This window comes from Zalophus californianus, chromosome 11, assembly GCF_009762305.2.
Source record: "Zalophus californianus isolate mZalCal1 chromosome 11, mZalCal1.pri.v2, whole genome shotgun sequence".
Taxonomy (NCBI): Eukaryota; Metazoa; Chordata; class Mammalia; order Carnivora; family Otariidae; genus Zalophus; species Zalophus californianus.
In genome coordinates, this window is record NC_045605.1 from 99053563 (window position 1) to 99061372 (window position 7810).

Consider the following 7810-nt stretch of genomic DNA (forward strand, 5'->3'; position numbering starts at 1 on the left):
GAAAGAACAAAGTTTGCTGTGATAGAATGCTTAACCAAGTGTCATTTATTTTGTAAATAAAGACTATAATACTGGTTAGTGCCTATTATGGGCAGCCCATAGGGATTGGTGGCTTGCTCTAGTGGTACATGCTGTATGATGCATGACATTTTTATTTTCTTGGTGCACCCTAATTTAACTTTAAAATCTAGATGTAGGGGCACCTGGGTGGCTCAGACGGTTAAGCGTCTGCCTTCGGCTCAGGTCATAATCCTGGGGTCCTGGGATCGAGCCCCGCATCTGGCTCCCTGCTCCACGGGAGGCCTGCTTCTCCCTCTCCCACTCCCCTGCTTGTATTCCCTCTTGCTGTCTCTCTCTCTCTCTGTCAAATAAATAAAATCTTAAAAAAAATTTTAAAATCTAGATGTAATTACTATCATTTTACAGAATTGAAAGCTGAGGTATGAAGAAGTAAAATGACTTCCTCAAGATGACCTACAGTTTGTTGCAGAGCTGGACTTTGAATCCAGATCTATCTGCCTATCTTGCTCATCTCTGCACTCAGTGTTAATTTTTTTCATTAAAAAATACAAACATAATAAATAATATATTCTTGGTAACAATAGGGCTCTATTTATAAAAAAAAAAACTACAAGCACTGAAAATGAAAGACCATTATTTCTCATGAACACAGACAGAAAAATTTTTGACAAAACATTATTAAATCAGATACAGCAATAAACACCAATACATCACAAACAAGTGGGATTCATCCAAGTTGCAAGCCTTGTTCAACAATAGAAAAACAATCAGTGTAATTCACCATATAATACACCAAAGAAAGAGAATCATATGATCATATCAATAGATGTAGAAAAAATTTTCAACAGAATTCAACATCTATTTTTATGATTAAATCCTCAGCAATCTAGGAAGAAAATGAACTTCATTAGCCTAATAAAAATATCTATGAATAGCCAATAGCTAATACAACACTTAATGGTAAAGACTAACTTATTCTATAACAAGGCAAAAATGTCTTTTTTTTTTTACCACTAATTATCCGACACTGTTCTGAAAGTCCTAGCTAATGTAATAGACCCGCCCAAAAAGTCATACAAAGTACAACAAATGAAATTGTCCTTATTTCTATGCAACACACCTGCCTATGTTAAAATTCCAAAGAATCTACTAATAGCTCTTGAAACGAGTGAGTTTAGCAAGTTCATAGGACACACTGTCCACATGCATAATCAATTACCAGCAATCAAAAAATGAAATCTAAAATTAAAAAATATATAATAAAACCTATTTGCATATAAATTTAATTAAATATGTGCAAGATCTATATTCAGAAAATTACAAAACAATAATGAAATAAATCAAAGAAGAGCTAAGCAGATGGAGAGTATACATAGCTTGTTAATTAGAAGATTCAATACTGTTAAAATGTCAATTTCTCCAATCCCAGAAAGCTTTTTCTTTTAGATATCAACAAACTGATTCTCAAACTCATATGAAAAGGAAAAGCAACTACAATAGCTAGAATAATTTTTTAAAAACCCCATAATGTTGTGGGACTCATATTACACAATGTAGACTTACTATAGAGTAATCAAGACTGTGTGCTATTACTGGACAATGTGGTACTGGTAAAAATCATACACACAAAGATCAATGGAACAAAAAGGAAAAGGTAATTTGGTGGAGAAAAGATAGTATTTTTAACAAACAGTGATAGAACAGCTGGAGGTCCATATACAGAAAATGAACTTAGACCCATGACACAGTTTACGCAAAATAGCTCAAAATGCATCATAGATATGAAAGAATTGTAAGGAACTTAAGAAGATATACTTTGATCCCTTTTCTAAGGGGGAAGAGAATCCATCAAGTAGATGAGTTTTGTGAGTAAACCAGTGCAGCTGGAAGTGATGGCACGGTGAAGACAAAGGGAGGTAAGAAAAGAGAGGAATATTGGGGATTCCCTGGGAAAAAAGTCTGAGGTCTGAAGGAAATGTAAAAACACCTACTAAATCAAGATTGAGGGAGACATCTAACAGCAAGAGAAAAAGGTTGGGGGAGGAAAAAAAACAACAGTTCAGTTGGATTATAAAGAATAAGACTGATCATGAGATCTCCCAGAATTCTTTGGTAATTTCTATTTTAGAAGCAAAGCAAACTAACAGCTTGTGCTAATTTTCAAAGGCTATGTCCTTTGGCTATTTTTATGTTTTTTACCCACTAAATAAGACACCAAAGAAGCATTACTGTACAGAATAATGAATGATTATAAACCCACTAATTCTTATTCAAGACAAGAAAAAATAGTGTCTCCATCATTCCACAGACTCATGCTCTTTCTCCCAAGTGTCACCTCTATTTCATGAGAATCACTTGTTTACATTGTCACTTTTCAATGTCCCAGGTCCTTCATCTGCGAAATGAGGTTGGTGATACTATCTATTGCATAGACTTGTTTTAAAGAGAAATAAGCTAAACGCCATCAATGGTTCAGATCTGACACAGAGCACATGCTTACTAAATGTTTGTTATCATTAGTGGAGCTCAGAGGGCAAAGCAGAATCAAGTATTAGTTTTGAATAGAAATATAAGAGGAAAGGTTATTGAAAATGACATAAGACTAGAGCAAAATTACAGAATGTTCAACTCCAGTGTTGACAAAGTATTTTAATGAGCATTTTGTAAGCCTAAAAGGACATGAAAGAAAGTTCTATATGTCTTTAATTTTCCTTAAAATTTACCGTAAAGGAAATTAATATACCTTTTTTTTAGGAAATTAATATACCTTAAGTGGAAATTTACCTTAATAGAAATACATCATTAAAATTTTACCTTAAAGGGAAAGTAGAAAATTTACCTTAGATGAAATACATTAAAGAACACACACATCCAATAACAGAAACACTATGTGGGAATGGATGCGTATGATTTCTTAACATAAGGACCAGAACTATGGTTGGATCCACAGATTATAGCAAAAGGAAAAAAAAAACACCTCAAATTGCATAAACAACAGAACTCAGTCACCAAGGAATTTTTAATGAGTGGGATTCTAACAACACACTGCATTTACCTTTTGTGTAGGGCATTTGTCATCCACCTGTAGAGCTGGCCAGGTAACTTAGATCTAAGAGGCTACTAACTGGTGAATTGATTACTTGGGGACAGAAAATCATTAACTCGAATTAAAAAAGCAACACCTTGGGAGGAAACAAAGGTACTTAGGATATAAACTTTACCTAAAATTTTACTTAGCATTTGAGCCTTGAGACCCTCAGGAATAATGTGGTGGTACAAATACAGAGTGTATAAATTATGATTTAACTAATTTTGGAAAATGAAGTTTTGACTTCTAGCTTTTTTTCTGCAGGTGACCTCCTATCATTTATTTGAACTGAAGGTATGACAGGTGAGAGTAGTTACAAAAAATGCATGGATTTTGTAATTTTTTATGTATACTTTGGGGAATTAGAAAGTGAAATTCACCAGTAGCACTTGCTGAGTAGGGAAAAATTTCAACTCAGAAACTTAAAAGAAAATCATTCAAATAGTTAAAGAATGTTTGTGATTTCAATGAAGAGAGGACATAAAAACTGTAAAAGAAGAACACATTCAAAATAAGTGCAGAGGAAAGGATATGAGTAATTTTTCCATTGTTCTGCAGAAATATGTAATAAATAGCTTTCGAATAAACTATTTTAACTACTATGTTAGGAAAACATTAATTGGGCGTTAATTAATTGCTCAGATGGTTAAGCGTCTGCCTTCGGCTCAGGTCATGATCCCGGGGTCCTGGGATCGAGTCCCGCATCGGGCTCCCTGCTCCTTGGGAGCCTGCTTCTCCCTCTGCTTCTCTCTCTCTCTCTCCCCCTCTCTCTCCCTCTGTCTCTCATGAATAAATAAATAAAATCTTTAAAAAAAAAGGAAAACATTAATTAGCAGCTAATTTTAAAGTAGATGTTACTGTGAATTCTACAGTCTAAGGCTTTGGTTTAAGAGGACTAAATTCAAAGAGATCGTGGTTGTCTACTGAAGGTAGAATCACATATTCTAGAAAAATATGATCAAAGTCATGTACTAATTGTGTCTACTAGGTGCCCATACATAAAGAAAGGACAAATTATTACAACTTTAGGAAGACGGTCAGTAAAACATTGACTAATGATAAAGTAATTTTCATTCTGCAAAAGACCTCATGATGGGATCATTGAAGCTAGTGCATTCATTCTACAGATAGGAAATTTATATGCCAAGAGTATACTAGGCCCCAAATGTAAGGTGTGGCAGTATTAGGGCATGCACCCAAATAGTTTTCTCCTACCTATTTTTCTCACTTGGCCAATAGCTGAAGTTGCAATATCACCACTCACGCTTGAGAGAATAAGAAATATCTTGCTTCCTAGAGAAGTACATGAGTTGTACGTTTGTTTTCTTTCTACAACTGGCTTATTTATTCCAGAATCCTGAACTGATTTGGTTTGTGATTTTTCATGGAAACTTGAGTCTATCTTATAGTTCTGTGTTTCCTGTTACACATTTTCCATTTAAATTCAAGTGACTAAAATGGGACAATGATCCATTCAGGAGGGATCCTGGTTTTGTCTGGAAGATTGAGAAATGTGTGCAAATTTCAGAGTTGGAACAGCCAGAGTTCATGTTAAATTTATATTGTGCTTCAGTGTTTTCCTTTTGAGAGGCTGTAAAGTGTTTAGAAACACAGGCACTGGAGTCAGAAAACTCAGATTATAAACCCTACTTTGCTATATATACTAGTCATGTTACTATACACAAGTTCCTTAACCTCTATAAACCTAAAATAATTTTATAAATAATCATAAAATTATAAGATAATTTTATTTTTCTTTGTGTACATTAATTTCAATACAATAATACTGACATGTGTGCAGTTTTTTTTTTTTAAAGATTTTTCTCACCTATGATCAAAGCTGAGTCTCAGAGGTAGTCTGAATTACATAGAGCAGGATATATTTTTCTAGATTTCAAATGAAGAAAAACCTTCTTAAAAGAAAGCAACTGACATGCAAAGGTCATATCTGAAGTTAGTGTCTGAATTAAGACATGTAACAAGGGACTCCCCCAAAACTACAATGAATGATCAGACTATACACATGATTTTTTTATAATTATTTATTTTTTCAAGATTATTTATTTATTTGAGAGAGAGAGAGAGAGCATGAGCAGAGGGAGAGGGAGAAGCAGGCTCCCTGCTGAGCAAGGAGCCAGATGCAGGACTCAATCCTAGGACCCCAAGATCATGACCTGAGCCAAAGGCAGACGCTTAACCTACTGAGCCTCCCAGGTGCCCTACACATGATTTTTTAAAGACATTAAAATACGTGGCAGTTAATCGAGGTAGCCCGATGTCTAAGGAAGTTGAATCAAGGACTGCCAGGCAGGACATTAAGCATAGCTGTCTTCTGCACCCAGACAACTAGAGATTCAAGTAATATTTTTAGCAAACTCCTAATAAAGGCAGACAGATTGATGAAATGGCTTTGCCTGAGAACATTCCAATACTTTCTTTACTTAGAGACTTAAAATTATGCAAAAGCCTTTATGCTTGAGCAAGGATAAGGAACATATTTCAGGAACGTTTAATGAATAATTCAAGCCACTAGTATATTCAGCATTGTATTTTATTCAAATTAAAATAGCTTCTTAACTTATTGGCTAATATCACTATAATCTGATTTGGAAAATCATCAGAAGTTATTTCTTAATAATTTGTCCTTAATGAATTCAAGTTCTTAAAATTCCACTATGGAAATGAATTTTTTTTTAAATTTCATCTCTATTACAGTGTTATTATTCATTGTATGGGTGACCACGTTAACTTACTCAATAACAGAGTTGAAAAGGAAATTTAAATAGGAATTGATTGAGAAGCCAGGTGTAAGGTAAGGGCTGAATCATAACCCTGAATTATGAAAGTACAGACATCATGAAGATATCTGGTCAGAATTGATCCTAAAATTATAGAAGTATTGGGTGGAACACTTTGTTAAGCAATAAGTACCATGTTTTCAGTAGCATCCAAGGCTCAGTTGTGGATTGATCAAAGGCCCTCTTGTTGACTAAGGCAGACATTGATCACAATTTTCTAGTCTAGTAGATTTAACGGAAATCTGCTAGTTTATGTTCCCCCAGAGTCTTCTTACGGGTCATTTCAATTGAATACTTGACTTTTATTCTCTGAGACACTTGAATGAGGCATATTTAACCTAGTAAATTCCTTGAATAGGATATGATCATCCCTCTACTGAAGAAACCTTTCTAAATATGGCCTCATTAATTCTGTATTTCAGGTGATTCATGTATTCTATCTAAGCTGGACAATGGATCAAAGCAATAATGCCACTGTATTTATTCTCTTGGGACTTTCCAAAAACAAGAATATTGAAATCCTTTGTTTTGTATTATTTTATTTTGCTACATTGCTATTTGGGTGGGAAACTTTCTCATAATGATTTCTATCATGTGCAGTCAGCTAACTGAGCAACCCATGTATTTTTTCCTTAATTACCTCTCGCTCTCCGACCTTTGCTACACACATCCACTGTGACACCCAAACTAATGACTGACTTATTGGCAGAAAGGAAGACCATTTCCTATGGTAACTGCATGACACAACTCTTTACCACACATTTATTTGGAGGCATGGAGATCTTCGTCCTTACAGGGATGGCCTATGACCGCTAGGTGGCCATCTGCAAGCCCCTGCACCACACCGTCATCATGAGCAGCCAGAGGTGTAACTCAATCCTCTCAGCCTGATGCACGGGGCATTTATACACTCTGCCAGCCAGTTCCTCCTCACCATCTTCCTACCCTTCTGTGGCCCCAATGAGATAAGCCACTACTTCTGTGACGTGTATCCTTTACTGAAGCTGGCCTGCACCGACACATACAGAATTGGTCTCTTGGTAATTGTTAATTCAGGCCTGATTGTTCTGGTGACTTTTGTGATTTTGATGGTGTCCTATTTCCTGATATTATACACCATCAGGGCTTACCCCGCAGAGAGCCATGCCAAGCTCTCTCCACCTGCAGTTCCCACGTCACAGCTGTGGTTCTGTTCCTTGTGCCTGTTCTCTTCATTTACATTCGACCAGCCACAACTTTCCCAGAAGACAAAGTGTTTGCTCTTTTCTACACCGTCACTGTCCCCATGTTCAACCCACTGATCTACACGCTGAGAAACATGGAGATGAAGAATGCCTTGAGGAAAGTGTGGTGTCATCATTTGTTTTTGGAAGGAAAGTAACTTATATTAAGAGCATTCCGGAATTTCACTTTAGGGTTCTATCCTGAGCCCAAGAATTAATAAGAAATGATATACAAAGAGTGTATAGTGATTGCAAAAGCCAACCACAGGTTGGAGCTTAAAATCTTTAGCATTTCCTCAGACCCCTCCTGACTAGATGATTTTATTATTTTTTAAAAAATGCCTTTCTTCTTTTTTATTGAAGTATTATTGACATACAATATCCTGTTCATTTCAGGTGTACATCACAATGATTCAATATTTTGATACATTTTGAAATGATCCCCACAACAAGTTTAATTACCATCTGTCACCATACAAAGTTATTACAATATTTTTGATGATTGGACAATTTTCATTTATCTTTTCAGTTCATTCTTCCTCTATTCTCCTCACATACCAGTAGTCCCAAGTCCTCCTTAATTCGATACTTTATTTTGAACATATAAGGAAATCTTTTCCCCCTTCCTCTTGACTTCCACTATCACTAGAGAGTGTACTCCTATTGACAGGAACAATAGG

At 35.5% G+C, this 7810-nt stretch overlaps 1 pseudogene; it reads left to right on the forward strand.

Annotated features, from left to right (window-relative positions):
- The first annotated feature begins 6359 nt into the window (after positions 1–6359).
- LOC113914957 lies at positions 6360–7288 on the forward strand (annotated as a pseudogene).
- Positions 7289–7810: the final 522 nt, after the last annotated feature.